Source organism: Mycteria americana, chromosome 9 (assembly GCF_035582795.1).
Source record: "Mycteria americana isolate JAX WOST 10 ecotype Jacksonville Zoo and Gardens chromosome 9, USCA_MyAme_1.0, whole genome shotgun sequence".
Taxonomy (NCBI): Eukaryota; Metazoa; Chordata; class Aves; order Ciconiiformes; family Ciconiidae; genus Mycteria; species Mycteria americana.
In genome coordinates this window covers 29,918,178-29,940,010 of record NC_134373.1, presented here as the reverse complement: position 1 = coordinate 29,940,010, position 21,833 = coordinate 29,918,178, and the positions used below count along the sequence as shown (strand labels likewise).

The 21,833-nt window shown below is 44.3% G+C and overlaps 2 protein-coding genes across 8 annotated transcripts in view; both read right to left on the bottom strand.

Moving 5' to 3' along the window:
• PTPN4 (protein tyrosine phosphatase non-receptor type 4) overlaps nucleotides 1-778 on the bottom strand; it is a 119,716-nt gene extending 118,938 nt beyond the window's left edge. For 2 of the 3 annotated variants that reach the window (XM_075512701.1, XM_075512703.1), the window contains exon 1: nucleotides 635-762. The gene's annotated coding sequence lies outside the window, so the exon portion shown is untranslated. Of the gene's footprint in view, nucleotides 1-634 lie in introns of all 3 variants that reach the window. The other variant, XM_075512702.1, reaches the window with a different exon arrangement.
• A 1,905-nt stretch (nucleotides 779-2,683) lies between these two features.
• The window catches only part of TMEM177 (transmembrane protein 177), a 41,667-nt gene continuing 22,517 nt past the window's right edge, over nucleotides 2,684-21,833 (bottom strand). The window contains exons 2-5 of one of the 5 annotated variants that reach the window (XR_012777118.1): nucleotides 12,778-12,873; nucleotides 8,879-9,101; nucleotides 5,577-8,631; nucleotides 2,684-3,693 (exon numbers count right to left, since the gene is read on the bottom strand). The gene's annotated coding sequence lies outside the window, so the exon portion shown is untranslated. The other 4 variants (XR_012777116.1, XR_012777119.1, XR_012777117.1 and 1 more) reach the window with 4 other exon arrangements.

The window sequence follows — 21,833 nt, the reverse complement described above, 5'->3', positions numbered from 1 at the left end:
TTCTGCTTGAGGGAGATACTAAAAATGTACCAGAGGAATGCAACGACAGCGCTCAAACCCATTTTCCCTGCCCATAACCAGGGCAACGTGCACATGTGCCTAGAAAGCACAGGAACGCAAACTTTCATATTAAACACACTAAAAAAAAAATCCGTTTCAGGCGTTCAGCTGACTTTACCACATTTTACAGACCCCAAACCGCCCCCGACCTGCCCCCGCCGCTCGTTCCCCTGAAGGCTGTTTACGAGCCCTCTCCGCGGGCCGGCGGTCGGCTTCTCACCCCCACCCCCCATCCCCTTCGCCAGAGCGGAGCTGGATCTCCTTTCTTTTCGGCGGGGGGAACAGAAGAGGCACCCGCACACACGGCCCCCCTCCACCGAAAGGGCTCTCGGCAGACCCGCTCTCCGCCAGCGGCGACCTGTGCGCGAAGTTGCGGGGAGGGGGAGCGGGGCTGAGGGGGAACGGGGCTGAGGGGGAACGGGAGCGGCGGCCCCTCGGCCCCCACAGCCGGCGCAGGGCGGGGGGGGGGGGGGGGGGGGGGGGGGTCACAGCACAGGAATGCGGCGCGCAGCCCCCGCCCGCCGCCGCCCCTCTCCCCAGCACGGAGACCCCGGCGCCCCGGCGGCCGCCTTACCTTCATATAACAGCCACGTCCTTCCAGATGGAGCGGGGAGCGGGGACGGCGGAGGGAAGAGGCGCGGGGGCTGCGCTCGCCGCTGCCGCCCCGCGACCCCCCGCGCGCGCACGGGCACGCGCCGCAGACGCTCGGGCACGCGCTGGGGCACGCGCGCGCGCGCAGCACCGCGCCGCGCAGCACCGCACCCCCGCGCGCGGGAGCGGGCGCGCCGCTCGCTGCCTTCAGTTCCCCCGCAGCGATCGCCCGAGCCGCAGCCTCGGGAGCAGCGACAGCAGCCGCGGCAGCCGCCCCGCGCCCAGCCGCAGCGGCGAGGACCACATCGTACTGCGGCGGCTGGGCCGAGGGACCGGCAGGGGGAGGTGGGGGAAGAGCCGGAGGAGGAAGGGACGGGGAAAGCCTCGGGGGGAAGGCGGCGGACCCCCCCCCTCCGGCCTCTCCTTGCCCCCTCTCCTCACAGCGACCGGCCGGAGGGGGCGGCGAGGCGGGAGCCGGGGCGCAGGCAGGCAGGGCAGGGCAGCGCGGCGGCGGGCGGGCGCCGCGCGGGCCGGGGTTCCCCCTCACGGGGCACGGCGCCCCCTCACACACACCGGCAGTCGCCTCGCGCGCAGCCCCGGCCGGGAGGCAGAGGGGACCGGGGAGGGGACAGGCGGCGGTGCTCTGCAGAGACGCCCTCCCTGCCGGTGAGCGAGCGTCTGTGGGGGAGAAGGTGGGAGGAACGGCAGCCTCCTCCCCTCACAGCCGCCCTCCCGCCTCATACGGGCAGCACTGGCAGCATAGCAACCAACATGGCGGCTGCGCAGTCAGCCAGTGGCGGGGAGGACGGGAGCCAGCGCGGGGAAATCTCGCGAGAGCAGAAAAGGGAAGTGGGCGGTGTCCTCCCCTTGGGATTGGTCCTGCTGCTTGTCTGTAAAAGAGAGACGGCAAGGCTGAGAGTCCGTCCCGCGGCGTGATTGGGTGGGCCTGCCATCAATCAAGGGGGCGGTGCTCCACCTCCGTCTGTGAGCGTGGATTGGCCACCTGAGCCGTCAGTCACGGCTGCGGCGCCGCTCCGGGCGCTCCGGAGTGCTAAGCTGCTGGGCCCTCATCGGCGGCAGCCGCCTCACGTCGCTCTCCTTTCGCTCGGGGGAAGAGGTCGTTCCTGAGGGGGGGTTGTGGCCGTGGGAGTCCTGGGCTGGTCTGGTCCCCGCTCCCTCCACGGGACGTTAATCCGAAACACCGCCGTCAGCGCAGGCAGCCCCTCGGGCGTCCGGCGTTCCGGCGCACAGCGAGGCCCGGGGGGAGCGGGGATCCCCCGTCTTCAGAAATGCGGGGTGTAACCGCAGCCTTCCCCATAATCTGTGCTAGTGCCCCTGACGTGAGTAGGGTGGGCGAGGTGAAGCCTCTCTGCACCCTCGGGTGTAGCCTGGGGACCCTCCTGTCGGGGTGCGCAGGGTCGGAGCCTCCGCAGAGGGTCGGCCCAGGGATGCAGCGGGGCAGCAGCCCGGGCCCCGAGGGCTGGCAGGGACACAGAAGTGTAATGAGAAAGCAGAGCTGAGGGAAGCATTTAACAAGGGCAGTGAGCTACTGCTCACCGGAACAGTAGCAATAATGTGCTTCAGCGACATGCAGCTAACTAATGCCTCTCGATTTCATGGGGCTTGCAAGTAGTTCGAGTGCAACTGCCGGGCCAGGGCACCGTCACTTAAATGGCAGCAAGTCTGCATTGACATCAGGGCTGCCGGGTAGTCAAAATCCCTACCGTGGGAGGAAATGAGTCAGAGAGGGGGAGTGGGGCTGTGTTAATGGGATAACCCTTGGTCCTGGCCACATGTCCACCCAGCCTCACCCTGCAAATGTCCTAGAGAATCATTTCTGCCTGTGACTCCTTGCCAGAGTTCTCCAAGGTATGAGGTGTATTGTGCCGCTTTGCCACATGAAGATTTTCATAGCTGGCCCATGGGAAGGCTGGCTTTGCAAGACTTAGTTTAACACAACTCAGTGCTTTCGTGCACTTATACTGTGTGTGAAAGGGTTTGGTTAAAAATGTCTTTAATGTCCATTTATTAAAATACAACCTCTCACAACGAGCTCTTTACCAAATAACAGACACATAGAATATATGGTTGGGAATGAGTTCTTAGATTTCACAATTAAATTCCTAACCATAGCAAGATGGAGAATAATACTAAGGGAGTTTGCATGTACTCTTCTAATCAGGAAGCTTTCTAAAATCTCATTCTTTTGATGTTTGGAAAGCTGTACATTTCCAGCCTAAATTGTTCTTGTGCCAGTTTTCTTCTTTTGCTTAAATAGCCCTTCCCTCTTAGCAGTGTTTACCCCCAATTATTTTTTAGAAAGCAGTCATACCCCCTTCATTTTACTAGGCTAAATAATCCAAGCTCTTTTAGCCGCCTGTCTCTTTTCCTGAGTGAGTATTAGGACACACAGGATTCTCCAGTTGCCTCATCTTCTTTCAGGACTAAGTTGAATCAGGGGTTGGAAGACTGAATTTGGGGAAGGCAGTCAAGCAGGAATTTTAGATAACGCACAATCTCTGGAGCACTTTTAAATAATAGACTTTTGAATGATTATGACTAGAAAACACTCATAAATTGCTGTTATTTAAACTTTATTAACGAAAGTTTATAAATAAGATGACAAAGTTTGAGATGTGAATGTTTCTCCTGGATTGAGGAATTCCTAGGCTGATGATTTCATAAAGCCCCAAAATAACAGACACAGCATCCATAATGCCATTCCTTATTGTCTCCACGTTGCTCCAGCTCTTCTCAAACATTTCCACAGCTACACTGACAAACTGATTGTGGTGCATTAGAGACATCCAATAACTGCATTTTGCATTTCTGAACTACTGCCAGCCTCTCGAGCAGTGGGCAAGATACATTCTTCTGTGCATTAAAGGAATCCTTAGCTGCAGAGTTGTCTTGGTTTCCTGATAATTCTCTTTCAGATCGTGGCAAATTTATTCACAAATTGCATAGGTACATTTTAATCCATTTGTACATAAGCTTCAAAGCCTTCCTCTCACATTTTCATATAATTTTCTTTGCTTGTGCCTGGTTTATGTCAAACATACAGTTATGTTCAATTTGAGATTAACAATAATTAATACATTACTTTATACAGAGCATGTAATAGAGAAGCAATGCAAACCACTGAATGTGACTGTAGAACTACACAACATTTGTTTGGCAAATGTAACCTTAAGCTGTTATGAAAGGATATGTTTTGCTAATCTAACACAAAATTGGTGACGCATACAGATATTAAAGGCTGGATGTTCCAAAGTTATGTCCTCGCAATACATTATTATTCCTATAATTCGTTGTTTACAAAAGGCTTGATTCAAAGCCCTAAATAAAGGCAGTGGAAGATTCCTACCGTGCATGAAGTACTTCAGGTCAGGCCTACATTGCAAGAGCGCTAAATGTTTTAAAAATAGATATTGAGACAAAGTTCTCCAGCTCATGCTCTTACAACATCAAAAATTGCACTGTGGGATATTTGGGTACAGACTTTGCTCAGACCTTATAATGTGGAGTTCAGCAGAGAACTTACTTCGCAGAATTCTGATTTCAGAGTTGTGTGTTATATACCCTGAGCAATCACTTCCCAAAATTATGAATGAAAGAGAGAAAGCAAACTGAAATGTGACTCTGCCATTATTTACTTGAAAGAGAACGCATTCCTTTCATATGTAAAAAGTGCATTCAGCTCACTTCTCTTCCAGTAGCGTGGCTCTTTTATATAAGAGCAAGTTTTCAGCTACAGTCTGCCTGCGCATGTAAGCAATGAAAGCTGCCTTTTGCGTAGATACTTCACGTAGCAAGAGCTTAATTTTCAAACTGGTGCATGGGGATTTATCTGTACTGCTGCTGATGCATTTTGGGGAGGATATGTTATCTCATGACTAGTACTGTCCTGCTAGTAAAACGCCAGTATCTTAAACCATTTTGTGCAAGTTAAACCTCACAGTGCTCATATAAATGTAGGAACAAACAAAAGCTTCTCCTTTACTTAATAGATCTGTGGTATGTGTTTGTGCCAACAACCTTATTACTCATGCAAGACCTGCCAACCAAGCTGTGATAATTTATGAGAGAGAAATGTATATTAAAAATGTGAATGGGATTTTAAACCTCTCACTGAAATACCATGCAAACTGCTTTGTTGCCAAGATGACATACTTAAACACCGCATTAAAGCAATTAAAGATGAATGACGCTCACCACAGGGGGAGGTTAGCTGGGAAAGGGGCAGGAGACAAGGCACTTAAGATTAACACTAAGATCAAGCATAATGTATGTTTAATAGCAGATACATTTTCTATAAAGTGGGATCCTGATTCAGCAAAACACTTCGACATACACGCCTTGCTTACGGAAACTTCAGGGCCACAGGCACAACCTGAAAGTGAGATTGGCCAAATCCTGTGTGGAGCGTGCCACCGATCAGTGTGAACAGCAGGCAAGTTTGTGCTTGAACGTGGCTTTGGGATCACTGTTAGAACGTAGTATTGACATAAATACTGAGCGTGCTTATTCAGCAGTGTCCCAAGTAATCTACGGGGACAGAATCATTTCGCTGTTTGGGGCAGGGACTAACTTTCTCTTTACATTTGTGCAATACGTGGTGCAATAGGGCTCCACAATGCCAGTTGCTAGATGACTGTGAAATAATAGTTCATGTTAATAATCTTGCTGCAGCTATTATCCAGTTTGGAGGCTGTCTGTATTTCTCTTAAAAATATATTTAAAAGATAACCCTCTAGGAATACACTGAGAATGAAAGCTGATGGAAACATCAGTAGCTACAGTCGCTGGACCACATTTTGCTAAGTCCTTTTTTCTCCATCCAGCCTTCAACAAACTCCTTTCTTTGCCTTTAACACGCATCAAAGTACCACAAGGTTGCATTTTTAGATACCCATTGCAAATACCTGAGCCTTTTGTGCATGCCATCTGTGCATTCACTTGTGGAATACTGTCATTTTCTGCTTCTGTCCAAAAGAGGAATAGCATAAACTCTGGCAAGTTAAATATAAAACCATAATAAAGCAGGCCAAAAAAATATTTTGAAGCATAAAAACTTTTCCAAATACATCAAGAACAGGAGATCTGCCAGAGAACATGAGGAACTAGCAGGCAACAGAGGTATAACAGAAGCATTCAAGGAAACCACAGGAGAAAAGCTAAATACCTTTTTTCTACCACTGTTCCTTATGGTCAATTTTGAGGTGATTGCCACAACAAAATCTTTTTTAGGGGCACAGTCAGAAAAAACCATTCACAAAACTTAGTATGTATGGTTTTAGAGCCAATCTGTAAATTGTACGGTACCTGCCTGCCAGGACAACGTGTTTCTCACCCCAGGGTTCTAAAGGAACTTGGATCTGAAATCACCAAACTATTAACTGTGCTTTGTAATTTATGGTTTGGAGTGAACTCTGTTCTGGAGGAATGGAAGGTGGCATATGACTTTCCAACTTTTAGAAAAGACTTCAGGGAAAAGCTAGAAACAACAGACCAGTCACTCTAACACATGGCTCATTACCATATAATGGGAAGAGTTGGAAACTGCAAATCTGGTAGTGCTTTAAAAATGTCAGCAATGCCAGCAAACATTGATAAAGAGGAGCCGGCTTACATAGACTTTGTATAAACATTGGGATGTTGGAGTCTTCCTCAGCCATAATTCAACTCCCTGTTGGAAGAAGACCAAGTATGTACCATCTTCTGCTATCTCCTGCCTCCCTCCTCTCTTTCTCTTCCCAGCTTGCCTTTACTCTCAGTCTAATTTCCACAGAAAGGAAATCCAAATGTATGGGACAGAGGGGACAGAGCACGTTCCAGGTATCTTCTGGGTATCAGTCTGAACAATAAGGGAACTGTAGACACGACATGAAGAACATTTAACATGCAGCCTAGATTAAGCAATCGTGTACACCGTTTTCCCCAAACATTTTTATAAAGCACAAGAGGGGAGCTCCATTTGTGATTAGTAACCGCTTCAAAAGATGGATGGATGGGTAAATGATCACAAAGAAGGGAGTAACGAGTGATTATCCAAAGGGACCTTTGCTTTAAAACATGTTCACAATTGGTAAGTGAAACAGGATTGAACAGTGAGATGACAGTGTTTTCCAGTGATTCACAATTATTCAGGAAAATCAAAACCAAGACTGCTGGCACAAAATAGCAAAAAAATTCACGATAAAGACTGAGTAGGTGATAAAATAGCAGCTAAAATGCAATGATCACAGATGTCCATGAGAGGAAAACAAAAAACCTCTCTACCTGTGCAACATAGTAGGCTCTAAATTAGTTCATATCAGTCAGCAAAGATATTTTGGAATCACTATGGATAGTTTTCTGAAATTGTTATCTCAGTGCTCAGAGAGGCAGTTAGGACTGATAAGGAAAGAAGAGAATGAAAAAGCAAACATAAAACATAATGCTACTGTATAAATCCTCAGGAATCATGTTCTTTCCTTTAATACAACACAAAATTCTGCTTATAGCACCTCAACATGTAGTAGCATCTTAAGTATCAGAATAACATATGAAAAGACAGAAAAAAAGAGTGACCGGATTGCTCAGAAAGATGGAGTGCCTTCTAAGTAAGACAGATCAAGTACTCTGGGACTACTTGGAAAATAGATGACAAATGGGCGACAATACAGGTATCAAAAATCACATCTGTCATGGGAAAGGTGAATAGGGAACAATTACTCATGTCTTATGAGAACTAGGATGAATCTAATAATATTTTTGCAGATGGAGGTGTAAAACAAACAAAAGGAAGTACTATTTAAACAACATCTGCTTAATTTGGGTAATTCATTGTCATGAGATATTTTAGATGCCAAAAATACTAAGGGCTGCAAGAAGTAACTAGACAAATTAATGGAAGAAAAGGCTGCTTCACAGAGAGATGGACAGAGCCTCCAATTCTGTCCTTAGATTGCCAGAAATTGAGATTGTAAACAGGAGGAGAAATGAAGCTGTAACTGCTCTGTCCTTATATTTCTACTATAGGCAACCGCAGGGTGCCAGGTTAGCTGGACCTTTGGTGTGACTCAGGTCAGTCTTTCTTATATTACAGCTGGAGCAGAAAGACGCCTGTCTCAAACTTTTTGCTTCCTATCATATCCTGTGGGTATTGAACATGAGAAATCCTGATAAAACATTTTAAAGAATGAAACATCTAATGAACATTTTTAGAACCTTAAAAGGGATTTGATTAACATTTTGAGATGAGATCCATAGTGATCTTATTTTAGGCAAACCAGTTGCATAGATATAAAGCCAAAAATGACCATTTAGTTAGACCGCCACTTTGACTTAGCCCAAAGAACCTCACCCAGTAATTTCTGCAGCAAGCCTATAACTTTGGTTTGAGCTATGCTGCATGTTTTAAAATAGTTTTTGCCTTTTCTAGGTCCATCATTAAGCAACCCAGCACTAAGAACTGCCACCAAAGCCTCCTGGCTTTGCAACTTGTCAGAAAATTTCTGGAGTATTTGAGAGGAGAGAAACATGCAAAAAGCAAGAGAGTACCGGCGCGCTCAATTTGTAAGGAATTAGTTCAATTCTGCTATTGATTTATTTCTATAGTGACAAAAAAATATTCCAATTAATATTTTTAAATGAGTAGCTCAGGCATGCAGATTCCAGCTCTACAGGCTTTAATCTTTTTTTTTTTTTTTCCCTAACTTTACATTGACCTGTATCTGGCTGAATTGTAGCTAACTTTCAGGAAGGTAGACAGTTTTGTTTCAAAGCTAAAAGTCAGATAGCAGTGATTCTAATAAGGATGCTGTATGTGCAAGGGTTGCTGCATTTTGTACTCAATGCTATTTACATTTCTGTTGCTAAGATCTCCACTTCTAAGCGAAGGCATTTTATTCTCTAAGGTGACGCAGCCTGTGTAGATAAGCAATACACATTCCACCTCTGTAAAGAAGTTGCTTTTGTTGGTTTTGTTTCCTTGATCTGCAAGGCAAGCACTGGAATGAGCTCAGGCTTTCAGATGGGCAGTTTTCATATTTCAGGCCTGTTTCAAGTAAAACATCGGGAAACCTTGTGAAAAACACAAATACGTATAAAAGAAGGGAGGAGAAAATGGCTGCTCTGTCATCCCTTTCCATTTTGTTGCTGAGGATTTAAAAAAATACTGTAGTGTTTGGTTACTTTGGCCTTTCACAAGCTTCTTTACAAAAGTTTGCACAGAACTACTCACTCATCTGAAATACAGAGGAGGCCGTATGTCACCTCTCACCGCTCCGCAGTTTCACAGTTGAGGTTTTGAGGTCGACATTGTCTGCCAACGGCAAGCACCAGTGAAAGGCTTTCCCCCCGCTGGTAAGCCATAGCCAGAAATGCAACTCCAGTCCTAAAAACATCTTTCTTCGTTGCAGTATAACATGACGTGTTTCAAAAGTAAATGTTCTTTACAAGTATCTCTAAAGAGAAAAATAAAAGAGTGTTTATTGACTGTTGTGGTTTGCTTTTACCTTGCATTAACCATCTACTTGAGCGTGCAGTACAGAAAACTGCCAAATTTGACCTTTCCTAAGAAAAAGACAAAAGATGGCATAGCAGCAACTCAGCTAAACAAAACATATGTGCAAACTACTTCCTGGTACACCCACATTCTGGCCTCCCTGCAAAGTAATTAAAATTGTCAAGAGAGATTTTTGACCAGTTAAGTTCTTCCAGGAACTGTACAACTCGTTCTGAATTCTTGATTCATAGAACGTTCACTTTCTGGCTTCCTGAAGTAGTTCCAAAGTTCATGTTATAAATAGCAAAAATTATTAGAAGGCTTGCACTGATTGTATAGAAATTAGACAGATTAACTATAATAAAAAGCATCACCATTTACACAACATTCAGCTCATGGCATTTTCTAATAGGGTGAAAAAACTATTTTCAGATCAAGACTGCAAAAAGGTTGTATGTGTTCTTTTTCTTTTAAAAATATATGTACCCTAAAAATAGTATGGATGGAGTGTACCAGAAGACATCCTCTGAAACAACCAGCAAAGACAAGAGGACCAGAGAGCCAATGGAAGTTTTCAAACTATTTGACTGCTGTTACTGCTGTGGATAGAGCCCTGAAAAGATGCTTTCACAGACACAATATTGGCTGCTGGGTTAGCAGGGACATAGAAGAACAGAGAAGCCAATAAAGAGTAAAGTGTCAGCCCTATGGACTGTAGTCTGCATTGAAAATAATAAAGCATTGTGTTGCATTTACACTGCTATTCTACCTGCACCTATCTTACTCAACCGCAAAGGGACCACACACTGAGGACAGGATAGCTCAGTGCTTCATCTCTCTGGTGACACCACTACCAAGGCTACCAATTAGTTGCAGATTTAATGTGGCTTTTATCTGATCTATAGCAGGTCTGTAATGTTGCCCACAGCTCATGAAATTTGCTTATTATCTAAAAATCTTAGCTTTCATGTACTACTGTTATAATGAGCCGAGGTACTGATGATAAGAATTATAATGACCATGTTTCTAGTCATATAGTTGTGGGGACTTGGAAATGGGAAAGTCAAAAAAGCAAGAAATTAGCAAGAATAAAAATTTAAATTGCAAGAATGCAAATTAAAATGCAACTCTATTTTGTATTTCACAATCTTGGAAACAAACTCTTTTTTTGAATGCTTGGCTTTACCAATAGTGTTGCTACTGATACTGCCAAGTCACCTTTAGGACAGCGGAAACTGTGCATACAGTAATTCCTCTCCACTTAAAAAGGTAAAGATCTGGAGCTCCTCTCTCCAGCTCCCGGCTCTGTCACTTACTGGGCTGCTGTGAGATAGTTTTTCGGTGACGTCTGCTGCCCTTTCTTAAGTTCTCAGAAAGCAGAGCAGTTATCCTGATTCCAGCGGGCTTTTGTCCTGGAATCACCGGCTGGGACCCCCAGCAGTTCAGAGGAACAGGAAAACACCAAGTAATGAGGCGTTGGACGGAGATTAGGACGGAGCTGAAACGCACTTCAGGCTGCTCCGGGCAGCACTATCAGCTGTACTCTGCACCAAGACAGAAAAATGAGAATCCCCCCACTTTACACCGTCAGGTTGGCTAATAGGGATGAAGGAGTAAACAGATCTGAACCCGTCTCTATCTTGCTTAGAAGATTTAGCAAGGACAAATAGAGAATAGGTAACCCTTGAGTCTCCTGCTACGTATTGGTTAGTGCCACCAGGCTAATGCAGATGCTTCTGTAATTGCTTGCTAGTATGGATCAGTGGCAGCATACAGCGTCCTTATGAATAGCAAAGAAATTGTATCTCACATAATTTTGGATTAATCACAGTGTTCTCTAGAGGTACTCTTAATGAGGGACATACTTACCTTCTACTTTGTATTCCTGCCCAAGGCACACGTTTCCATGCCATATCATGAGGAACTGGCTCTGAAACCCCATAATTAATTTCATAGCTGTATCCCTCCTCTAACAGCCATGCTTCTGGAGGACTCTCCACTATGAACTGTGCCTAGAGGCAGACTCTGGTGTAGGGATTTGTGCTTCTTTGTTCACCTCCCCATAAAATACTAGAGACATTATGCACATAAAAAGTCCCAATAAAGTTTGAATAAAATAACTATAAAACAAGCTTTCTATTTTTTACTCTGTTAAGTTCATGGTTATTGAAAATTAAGCTTTCCTCTCTTTTGCCATGGATATTCCCCTCTAATCTGTTTATAAACAGGGTATAATAATGACATTCAGGGAAAAAAAATGTTAAAAATGTAACTCTAAGCTTTTTTTGCTGTTGTTAAATAATTACACAGAGGACCCCACTTTTCAGGACCTGCTGAGATTTGATACGTCTCAAAAGCTAAGCCCTTGAATCACAGATCAAATCTGCAGAAAGGCAGCAGGAACAATTCCAGCTTTGCTTGCACATTCACAACTTCCCCGAGCCCCGCGAGGTCTGGCTGCGCCGCAGGTCCAGGACTAGTCCTGAGCCAAGTCCCCTCTGAGCCAGATCTGGCTGCGGTGTTTCCAGTGCAACCAGCCGCTGCAGTAACACCCACATCATTTGGGTTGTGCAGGGGCAAAGTTGGGACAGAATTTGGGGAACAGTAGCTCTGGCTCAGTAGTTAGTCTGGAAACAGCGTTACCATGAACAGAAGAAATGCAAAACTGACTGTAAGCCAGGACAGAAACACTATTGCCGGAGCAAGAGCAAATTTAAACTAAGTAGGGAAGTTTCTAAAGGACAATTTGCCTTCACAGCAATTGCGTACCTCAGACATAGAGACCTTCCTGAGCTGAACTCAAGCCAGTGATACCATGCTGCTCTGCCAGGATTACAAGCCCCGTATTGTACCCAGTTAACTGCAGCCGCTTCGGAGTAACCCTTGAAGTGTTTTACTGAATGATCTGGGGAAGCGAGTATTCCCACTCCCCAACAGTTCACATTTGCATCCCTGCCATGCACAAGGGTTAATGGCACGTTTCTGCTTTGCCTTTTTTCTGTTATTTACCCTTTCTCCACTAGATGCTACACTGAGACCATCAAACATTTATTGAGTCAAATAACATAAATTTGAAGACTCGGCACGGAATAAAATGTTTAAAACAAAACAGTGACAGCATCACTCTGTTTATGTATCTGTGTGGTGTGAAGATGAGACTAATGCATCTCACATTGGAGTAACTGCACTGGCTTCATCAGCTTCTTACTTGGCGCTGCATGGAAGAGGGATAAAGCAAGTCTGTGCGTCCTGGCGTTATTACTCATGTGCCATTGTATCAGGTAATTACCTGAATGTGTGAAAGGGTTTACCAAGAGAGTGCCACAAAATCTAAAATTAACTGAACAATATATGTCAATACAGTGAGGTAGTCCTTTTTTTCCCTTTATATCTTAGAAACCCAAAATCACATACTTAACTGGAAAAAATTACGGTAGATGACATTTTTAATGAAGCTTACACTTCAAATAATATCACAGATAAACATTCTTTTTCCTGATGTTATGCAAGCCTTCAACCCAGGCAGCTGGGGAAGTGCTATCCAGTATGGCTCCCACAGAGCCTGCCAGCCTGGTTTTTAACTTGTGTTGCGAATTGTGCAATACCTTCTAGTAAACAACCTGAGATCCTCTTACCTTTCAGCGAAGGCGGGCCCAACCAGGCACTTCTGCACAGCCTTTCTTGTGTGGCAAGTTTATTGGATAAATGCGTTACAGCCTGTCTTGGAGTCTCTGCTTGGACAAAGTGAAGTGAAGGTCAGAGACTGTTTTAGTGAAATAAGGTCTTCAAGGCTGTGTCTCTATCAGGTATTTGGTTACCCCACATTCCTAGAGGTCTGCTTATTATATACACCTTAGTCACACTATCTGGAAATGCACTGTGTGTTATAAGCCCCATTGGTAGCACTTTTATTGTTTTAGGAAGGGGGCAAATATAATTTGGGGAAACTTCAGTATGACCTGGTTAAGCATCAGTGACATGCTTCCTTTCCAGCAAAAATCAAAACGTGGCTTCAAAACACTGTTCTGTTGGCCTATCTTGCTGTAACATGCTTTAATTTGCTTACCTGGACTTAATCTGGGACAAGAGCTGGAACAGAAAAAGATGTTTTGTTAAAGTTGATAGGGCCTTATAGAAGTAAATATTTACTGTTCAGGAACCCAATCTGCTGCTGGTGTGATGAGCTTCAAAATATACGTGATCTACATCAGCTGAGGATCTAGGCCAGATGCTCAGCAAACTGTCATTGAGCCCTGGCCTTCTTATTGACCATTCACAAGCTCATCTTCAGATTAGTATAGAGAAAGATGGATTAAGAGAGGGGGGGGGAAAAGAACACCTCCTTTTTATTTTTTTTTCTTTCTTTCTTCTGGTAGATATGGTAATGTTTAGATCAGTTTAGCCAGCATTATTCTAAGCTATGGACTCTTTACTGTGTTTCAGGACAGAGATTTCATTTTGGCAGAATTTCACATAATACTTTGCAGTGAGGTATAGGAGACTTCATCAAGGTCAGGAGAAAAAGCAGCAGATTCAGAACTAGTAGCTGTTAGATTTACAAGGAAGAACCCTAAATATTTTATGGTTGGTTACACTGAGAAGCTAGTATTAAAAATAAATGCTTGTCCTCTGGTACTTAACTTACTAGTTTCTCCATCCGAAGAGCTAAAAACAAGCACAAAGCCCTGACACCAAGTAGGTCATAATTCTCTGAAAAATCAAACAAAAGGTCATGACCTAAATGAAATGGAGTTCGCTTCATAACGATCCCAGGAAAGAAGGGATCTGCAGTTGGTAGGGATTTGGCATGCCGAAGGGAATTGTAAATGGGAGCTCTGCAGAGCTTCTCATCTCTCGCAGAAGGGTTAATCTTCAGCTCAGGTCAGTATTGATTGAAAACTCTTACTCTGCGCAGTCTGTTCAGTGCCCAGCGACTGTATCTGGGGATCGAATTGTGTTCCCAGCGGAAGAGCAGCTGCATCACATAAAACCACCACTAGACCTGAAATTAATTTCCAGTTTCACTGGCAGCCTTCCAACAGAGAGGTCAGGCTGGGAAGTAGCCGTAAAGACGAGAATACCTCCCGGCTAAGCTGGAGGTGTCCAGGGGGCACAGACCATGGGGAAAGGTGAATGTGGCAGGGCAGCAGGTGGTTTGCATGTCTGCTTTTCAAAATAGACATCTTTGGTGGCCAGGCAGAGGACTTCAGCCTTCCAGATGCTGGTGGAGCAGCACCATTTGCAAGTACAAGGATGGCTCTGAGGTCTCCCCTGTGAGATGTGATTCATGGCAATCGAACAGCCCAGAGAGAGACCGTCATTGTGAGAGATGGCAAACAGCACAGAGCTGGGCTGCCTCTCCACGGCCCTGCCTGCCGAGTGCCTCAGTCAAGTTGCAGGTACCTCCAAGCAGGACCAGACAGGTGACTCCGTGGAGCCAGACTGACAGAGGCACACGATGCTCCCTGACCAGGGCAGGAGTGGGGTTCAGCTGACAGGGTGACTGTTACAGAATTAATTTTGTGGCACGTTATTGCCAAGGGGGGAGGTGGGAGGAGACGAGTTTGATGGAGTATTGTAAAAGTTAAAATGAGCTTGAGGGTGCAGATAACTATTATGCTTCATCTGCAAGTACTAGGAAACAAAGCAAAAATATTCCCATGTTCCCTTTCCTCTACTGACAGCTTCTTTGTTTGGACAGTGTCAGAGGATTTGTGGGTGGAGAAATTTTGCTTGCTAAGGAAAACCAGGGAGGAGGCGTTCAGTTTTCACAGGTCTCTGGGTTGGAGCTCATTCTTGTTATTTGCAAGGAGAAACCCCAAATGTTATGTGGACCTTTTTGCTCCAGTTAACCATAGAAGAAACAGCAACAAAACCAGAAAGCCTGACCCTATGATATGAAATCTCAACAGGCTTTCACAGTCTTGTCTTTTCTATATAACACATTAGAGAAGCACTGCACTGCTTTTGCGACAACTTATCTCATTATCCCTTCTCACTCGCCCGATCCTCCCTTTCTCTCCCAATTCCACTATATCTTTTGCTTACTGTCTTCTTGCCTGTAACGTCCTGAACTCGGATCAGTTTTTCCAGACTGAGCAGGTGTAGGGCTGGTACAAGATCATTATTTCTGGATTCATACAAATACTGCATCGATCCTGCTGCACCCCCTCACCTCTCCACTTACCACCCCTCCAACCAACCACAGCATCTGACACCACCTCCCCGGCTCTTGTTATACTTTGTTCCCTCCCAGAATTTCCACTTTTGAAAGGTGGATGTTCCAGTGTGCCATTTCTGACTCCTTTTCCTGTCCTTTCTTGTGGCCCTGAGGATCCTAGTAAGGCACCTCACCCACATTTTAGGGAAAGTAAAGAATCTCTGAAGGTGGGGCAGAGAGGGAAGTAAGGCTTTGCGCAGGATGGCTATGCCACACGGAGCAACCATTTTACTAGTTGCATTTGAAAACCAAATTTGCCGGCAGGTGGACCAAGTGGGTAACACAGCAGTCGTATCTTGGGGATTTGGAATATGTCCTCACACATAATTGGGAACTGTGGGAAGTTTCAAAACAGAAAGGCTCTTTTTCATGTCTGCCTTGGATCAGTGGCTTAATAAGAGGACAAGACAGGGTGCTTCACCCAACCCCAAGTGAAGGAGGTCCTTCCCCGGGTGCTGGCTCTCACCGCAGCACCGGGACGCGTTGGCACACATGCACTGGCAGCTCCTGTTCTCAGGGGATAAATTACTCATTTAATTTCTGCCCACTTTGCAAAACCCTGACTCCCTTTCCCTGCGTCATTCAGGGCACTGTGGCAGGTGCAATCTTGCAGATAGGCTGCGCTGCCATCTCCCCGCTCTCTACCTAGTTCTCGGGTGTCAAGAGTGATCATTTCTCACACTGCTGAAATACCCAGTGGGGGGCACAGGGCAGGTTTTGGGGCTCTTAGAGGGCAGGCACTGAGGCAGCTGTAGCAAATGACAGATTTTCATATACACCTACTGAAGCGCTGTTAATGCTTCACACATGGAGTTTGATACAGTAATGGAAAATTCAATGCCAGGATCACACTTTCACCAAACATGCAATAGCTTGTTGTGCGCATCAGTACTCACACTTCTTGGCTTCTAACCCAAAGCTCACAATGTTTTTCCTGCAGCTTTTTGTCATTGTATATTAGTGATTTGCAAAAGCTGAGCCTCAAATAAAAAAGGGAAATCTTTTTTTTTTTTAATACAGTGCTCAATTAAATACAATACATATGCATTAATCTGAGCTGTACAAGACAAACTTACCAGCTACAGTGGGTGAAATTCACTAGACAGACAGTCAGATTGACTGGTCCCTGTGGCCTCCTCTGGCCCAAAATCCACTAATCCTGGAACAAGCTCCGTGCAGAGAGACACCCAGAGCCCATCACTTGTGACTTCTAACTTCACATCCCTCCTCAGGAGCGGGAGGCAGCAGCCCAGCTCTGGGCTATCGGCTCCGACACGCCGGCAGTACGGCCAAGGGGCTGCGTGTCTCAGAGAAGCCCAGGGGTCTGCCCTGCCAAACTAAGTGCAGACGTTTGGCCAAATGGGCCTCCGATCTATTAACTTAATTTGACAACTGAAGGTCAGTTTTGATAATACTTGTAACGCACCATGCTGTATCTGGTAAAAGTAATGAAGTCTTGGCTAATGCATCATTTAGCGTTGTTAAATTTTTGCTGAAACTGCCAGGCTGGGGTTTTTTTGTTGTTTGTTTTTAACAGCCTGAACAGCTTGGGTTTGCTTCAGTGAAATAAAGAATTAGGTCCTGCTAGAACAATGTTTAAACATACTTTCTGAAGCTGAAAAATGGCATTAAGTTAGGTCGTTTCAGTACAAACCTAGCCAGGTAATGACTGCATGAATACCCTCTCAAGAGAAAATATAAATGGAAAATATATATTTAAAATATAACCACTCAGACATTCAGCAAAATAGATGCATTTGTGCTTTTACATCATGCAACCTACAGCTGTTACATCTGAAGTGACAAACTTAAACTATCACTTACTGAAGCGGTAGTAAAACGGCACACAGAACCGTGACTTGGCCTATGTAACCTCACGTCACAGGGTTAGACCTGCTCAGATCCACAGCGTGAGCTACCCCAGAGCTCGGTCTGAAGGCACTCTGTCCTTCCGTCTCAGCGTGGAGGCTGCAGCTATTTATTCCTGAGAGTTGCCACTAGCACCTCATTTTCTCCTAGAGTGAGGGGAAAAGCAAAGCACTCCTGCTCCTCAGAGGAAGCCAGGTACTTACAAGCAAGGCTTTCCAGAATGAAGTGTGCTGAGGAAAGGGAGGCAGCATGAGGAGCCAGAATACATCAGCCGAAGGCCACGCACCAAGGATATCAAGAAAACAGGAAAGTGGAGAGGATTCTGCCTGTTTGAAACTCTTGGTCCTTGATTTGATACAGCAGAGATAAATGACTTCCTCAAAATGCAGAGTGCTAGTGTAGACAACATCAGGTATAACGCAGGAAAAGAAACACCTGAGAAGGCATCTCTTAGTGAGTGTTTAAGGGTAATTCTCTCACCTTTAGAACAGCACTGTAACTCTAGCTCTCAAAAATGGGGAAAAAAAAAAAAAGAAAAAAGCAGGTCAAATCTGGAAAAGTGATAAGAAGGTTTCAAAACGAAAGAGTAATGCCTCTAGCAATGAGGTGTGAATATGAGCTGAAGAATGAAGTTACGCTGTTTCTGCAGGTTGAAACTTCCGTCCCAGAGGAGAAGGAGGAAAGTGGATTTGCCTTAACTATCAGAGTCCTGTCCTCCCAAGGGAGGTTGGCTGCCCGTGACCCCCAGCTGATGTACACTGTCAGCCTATGGTCGATGAGAATCCCGCTCATTTTCCTAGTAAAGTCCTTTATTCTCCTTGTCAGGAAAAGGAGGTCCTGGAGCTGTTACACAGCCCCCTACCAAATGTCTGCACTAATGAATCATTTCACAGATACTGTTTTTCAGAACTGTCTGCACACAAAAAAATGCAGGCTCAAAATCTATTCTTACAGGATATCCACTAAGTGGAGTCATGGCTGATCATTCACATTTACCACTGTCTTCTGGAGAGATGCTGTTTAACAAGCTTACCAGATGGTATGGCTAATTTGTAAGTCAGTATTTCAGCTTTTTCACTTACAGCATGCAGCATCTTTTTATGCACCAGGAACATCTTTAATTTACATACTTGACATCATCAAGCTGTTCAGGTGTGACCATGTTATAAAACCTACATGATTCTAGTACAGCTTTGTGTAAACATTATTTATTTATTTGCTCCACCAGCCTACGTCAGCACAAAATAATAGCAGGCAGACAAGACAAATCAGTTTTCTTTAGCTTAAAGATCACTCACAAGATCATAATGTTTTTCCTGCAAAGACAGTATAGGCTCTAAGCCCATATTTTCTGTCTAAACATATCTGCTTCTTGAAGTCTTTTCCAGAGATTTACAACACCAGATTATGCTAGAATTGGACATATGGAATGGCATCATCTGGGATGATGAAGGTCTGCAAGCTTTGTATAAAACAAAGGTATTTTAAGAAACACAGCGGTTAGTGTTGATGTTTCTTTTCCAGGAAAACCAAAACTTATAGCTTTCTGCGTGTTGCATCCAAATTGCAACCAAAGCCTCAAAGCAAACATGAGCAATACAACACTAGAGCAAATATGATGATGAAAGAATATTTACGTATGTATCAATACAGGATATCAGAGTGATCAATTCACATACCCAGTTCTGAAATAAGATTCCTGTGCAACTAGTCGGATTTGTTGCAATCTTGTGTACCATCTAAAGATGTCTCCACCTGCACTGCCAGCCACCTGCAATAGGCTGTTACACAACTCAATACATGTCCCAGTTAGGGCCTAAAACTGGTTCTACCCAGCTCTCAAGATTGCATTTCTCTTGTGATCAGTAATTTACTACTTGCGATTTGTGCTTAAGGCTTCTGGTAGTGTCCTGAGCCTGTACCTTCAAGGCCTCCGCTGTCATCATGTTCTCGTGCTCTTGGTGGCCTGGGCTATAATCCCCTGCTTGTCTTCAGAAGACTTCAAGGCATGGCTTCCTGATAAAGTAACTAATGTTTTATTAGCACAATCTAGTCATGCGTACATCCCTGTTCCAGGATCACTGGCTAGCCCGATGTACAGAAATAATGGTCCGTTAGGATGTGTATAAAGGTAAACAGAGAGAGAGTGTGATATACATAGATACAATGCTTTCTTAACAACCTGTTATTAATATCTGTTGGTTATGGCAATATTACTGCTGCATTATCAAAACTGCTTTACAACGTATGCGAACTTTTAACCAGACATATGGGTTGATACAGTCTAGCGAGCTCTTTGAAGTCAAAGGGTGAATAATTGAACCAGCTTAACTTTAAATCCTCTCAGAAACCACACATTTTATGGTATCAAACAACTCCAGTTTGCTTTAGAATGATGGGCTTTTTGGATCAGTGCAACAAACTAAATCTAAAGAAAATGTTATTACTGTTTCACATTTTGTTTTCCTCTCTTCTCTTATACATGCCTCATATACATCTCTGGCTTGGAGCATGGGTTTTTTTCAGTGCCTGTCCAGAGCTTAACAACAAGATTCACAGCTATTTACATTGCTTGACTCCCACTGCCTGCCTAAATGACAATTATAATGAAACAGAAGTAGAAACATGGTAGGGAGATCTTTTTGCAGTGAGCTTTCTAGATTATTGTGTCTTGGTTTTTACAAGGGTTTGTCAGCTTTCATCACAGTGTCCAGTAATCAGTCTTGTCCATCTTTTAGGTATTTCCATCAGCAATCTGTTCAGTTTCTAGTCAGCTTTTAAACACTTAATTGTATCCATTCTAAATATGTCTTTTGTATTGAGGAGAAAGAATATTTAGGGTGCAATTAAGACACGGGTAATTGCGCAGAGCCCTACGGAACATGCTCCTCATCCAGGCTGGTGTGTTATCCTGTTGTGCCAGTCCCAAACAGCCTCCCTGTGACTAACGTTGCCATGGCCTGATTTACAGACACACTTAGTATCTGCAACTCATTATCATATTTAAACTTCTGGGTGGCTCAGCTCCTCTGAAAAATTGGACCTAATAGCATTCTAAACAGAAAAGGATGTAAGGACCTATTAACCTGTAGCAATTTACCATAGCATTTATAAAGATATGAATAATGTGCACAGTCACACACGTTACTAATGCAGACTGAATTATTCATTGTAAATCTGGGCAATATTTTTATCAAATACTTATTACGGATAAATGTTTTCCTTATTCAGTACCTCAATATGTGTTTGAATAATACTCTGCAAATAGTATTTCATGCAAATGTTGCACTGAAAGATTGGCACCTTCCTCCATTGAACAATTATTTCCAAATCAATTTCCTTAGGATAAACTATTATTTATTCATTGAGCTTGGTTCTGTCTAGGCTAATAAACAGACATAGTGTTAGCCCTGAAGTACTTACAATCTTAGCTTCAGACATGCGAGCTCTTGCACTCAAGTTGATTTCTACACTTCCACAATATTTCTGGCATCAAAATGGGGATAAAAGAAACATAGAAAACCGAGGAAGAAAAATGAGTCAGAAGTTAGAAATATGAAATCACTGGTTATGTATTGGTTGGTATGTCTTTACTCCACTGACTGTCATTCTTTAGGTTGGTTTTGATCTTTCTCTGCCCTTTTCTTTTAATTCCTGAATGCACTCAGTCTGTCATTACTTTCTTGTCTATCTGTTTAAGATTGACTAATTTATATTTGCTTGTGGTTGGTCCCCAGTCTCTGATCAAATGCTGTGCTTGCAGGACTGCAAATGCACAAACCCTACAAATAATTCTCCAGCCATGCAACTATTCTGCAAGACCCAACCCTAAGACACACAGATGCTGCTTTTGTCATCTTTGCTTTAATTTTCAAATATCAACACACAGTCACCTGAACAAAATTCACCTTTATCACCAATGGCCAAACCAGGACCGCCATGGCATGTTGTGGTACAAAACCTTATGGATAGCCTGTACTTCCTAAGTTTCAGGGAAGGTTATTTTTCCTCTTCTAAATTATAGGCTAGATGTGCATACTGTGAAATAAAACATGGCCAGACAGTGATTCCCAGCTCCTGGAGACACAGGCTGGCTGGTGTCCATAATGATCAGGGCTCCCTCCCTCTTAGACAGGTGTCCTGGTTTCAGCTGGGATAGAGTTAATTTTCTTTATAGTGGCTGGTATGGGGCTATGTTTTGGATTTGTGCTGGAAACAGTGTTGATAATACAGAGATGTTTTAGTTGTTGCTGCACTAGTCAAGGACTTTTCAGCTTCCCGTGCTCTGCCAGGTGCAGAAGAAGCTGGGAGGGGACACAGCCAGGATAGTTGATCCAAACTGACCAAAGGGCTATTCCATACCACATGACATCATGCTCAGTATAGAAAGCTGGGGAAGAAGAAGGAAGGGGGGATGTTTGGAGTGATGGCGTTTGTCTTCCCAAGTAACCGTTACGTGTGATGGAGCCCTGCTTTCCTGGAGATGGCTGAACACCTGCCTGCCCATGGGAAGCAGTGAATGAATTCCTTGCTTTGCTTTGCTTGCGTGCGCGGCTTTTGCTTTACCTATTGAACTGTCTTTATCTCAACCCACCAGTTTTC